The following is a 2,028-nucleotide window of genomic DNA, read 5'->3' as shown; positions in this document are numbered from 1 at the left end:
CAGATCATTGAGCAACAACGAACTGATGGAGCTGCCCCCCCCAGAGCCGCCCAACGAGCGGGGTCTCATTAACCCCCCCCCCTAATTAGCGGGGCCTCGTTAATTCCCCCGGCGCCGCCCGCAGAGTGACGCCCCCCCCCGAAACCCCCCGAGGAGTGGGGGGGGGCCGAGGAGCCCCCGCGGGCGGCGCCAGCCGGGAAACGGGGCCTGCGTTTTGGGGTAAGAAATGGCCATTTTGGGAGCCCGCGTTTTGGGGCAAGAAATGGCCGTTTTGGGACAAGAAACGGCGATTTTGGGAGCCCGCGTTTTGGGGGCAATAAATGGTGATTTGGGGGCAAGAAACGGCGATTTTGGGGGCCTGTGTTTTGGGGCAATAAATGGCGATTTTGGGAGCCTGCGTTTTGGGGCAAGAAACGGCCACTTTGGGAGCCCGTGTTTTGGGGCAAGAAATGGCAGTTTTGGGACAAGAAATGGCGATTTTGGGAGCCCGCATTTTGGGGGCAAGAAATGGTGATTTTGGGGGCCTGTGTTTTGGGGCAAGAAATGGTGATTTTGGGAGCCTGTGTTTTGGGGCAAGAAATAGTGATTTGGGGGCAAGAAATGGTGATTTTGGGGCAAGAAACGGCGATTTTGGGGGCCTGCATTTTGGGGCAAGAAATGGCGATTTTGGGGCTGCTCTCTCTCACAGTGCGGGGCCCATCGCTGCCGTGTGGGGTGGACATTGGGGTTTTGGGGCCAATCCTTGGGGTTTCGGGGCCAATCCTTGGGATTTTGGGGCATTTTGTGGAGATTTTTGGGGCCATTTGTGGGGGTTTTGGGGTCAATCCTTGGGATTTTGGGGCCATTTGTGGAGGTTTTGGGGTCAATCCTTGGGATTTTGGGGTCGTTTGTGGGGTCTTTGGGTTCTATTGTTGGGATTTTGGGGTCAATCCTTGGGGTTTTGGGGCCGTTTGTTGAAGTTTTGGGGTCGATCAATGAGGTTTTGGGGCATTTTGCTGAGATTTTTGGGGCCATTTGTGGAGGTTTTGGGGTCAATCCTTGGGATTTTGGGGTCGTTTGTGGGGGCTCTGGGTTCTGTTGTTGGGATTTTGGGGTCAATCTTTGGGGTTTTGGGGTCAATCCTTGGATTGTGGGGTCTACTGTTGAGATTTTTGGGGCCCTTTTTTGAGGTTTTGGGGTCAGTCCTTGGGATTTGGGGGCCATTCCTTGGGGTTTTGGGGTCAATTGTTGGGGTTTTGGGGTCAGTCAGGATTTTAGGGCCATTTGTCGAGGTTTTGGGGTCCCCTGGTGGGCATTTGGGCTCAGCCATTGGGGTTTTAGGGTCAATCATTGGAGTTCTGGGCTCGTTTCTTGAGGTTTATGGGGTGGTTGATGTTTTGGGGCCATTTGTTGAGGTTTGGGGATCGATCGTTGGGATTTGGGGGGTGTTCGTTGGGATTTTGGGGCCGTTCATTGGGATTTTGGGTTTGACGGGATTTTGGGGTCGATTGTTGGGATTTTGGGGCCGTTCGTTGGGATTTTGGGGCTGTTCATTGGGATTTTGGGTTTGATGGGATTTTGGGGCTGTTCGTTGTGATTTTGGGGCTGTTCATTGGGATTTTGGGGCCGTTTGTTGGGATTTTGGGGTCATTCATTGGGATTTTGGGGTCACGGAGGTTTTTGGGGTCCTTTCATGGGGTTTTTGGTTCGAATGCAAAACGTGGGGGTCATCCCCTGAAATGCTGGGGTCACTCTGTGCTTTTTTTGGGGTCATTCTGGGGCTTTTTGGGGTCGTTTCGTGAGGTTTTTTTTTTTTGGGGGGGGGGGGTCATCCCATGAAATTTTGGGGTGAGATCCCGAGATTTCAGCTCCACTTCCGGTCGGTGTTCATATTTGCAAAGTTTATTCCTTTTGGGGGCATTTCCACAGCTTTTAGCCCCCCCCACCCCCCCCACTCCAAAATCTGGGGTCTGCCCCCCCCATTTTGGGGGCAGATTCCAGGTTTTGGGGACCCCCTCCAGATTTTTTTTTTTTGGGGGGGGGGTTCCC

At 53.5% G+C, this 2,028-nt stretch overlaps 1 protein-coding gene across 1 annotated transcript in view; it reads left to right on the top strand.

Annotated features, from left to right (window-relative positions):
• Positions 1–392, top strand: part of LOC110391831 (selenide, water dikinase 1-like) — a gene marked incomplete at its 5' end in the record, with an annotated part of 10,547 nt that extends 10,155 nt beyond the window's left edge. Inside the window, 1 exon segment of the mRNA XM_021383780.1 lies at positions 1–392.
• Between the last annotated feature and the right edge of the window lie 1,636 nt (positions 393–2,028).

The sequence above is a fragment of the Numida meleagris genome, unplaced genomic scaffold, assembly GCF_002078875.1.
Source record: "Numida meleagris isolate 19003 breed g44 Domestic line unplaced genomic scaffold, NumMel1.0 unplaced_Scaffold535, whole genome shotgun sequence".
Taxonomy (NCBI): domain Eukaryota; kingdom Metazoa; phylum Chordata; class Aves; order Galliformes; family Numididae; genus Numida; species Numida meleagris.
The sequence above is the reverse complement of the archived record's forward strand: the minus strand, read 5'-3'. Positions and strand labels throughout refer to the sequence as shown.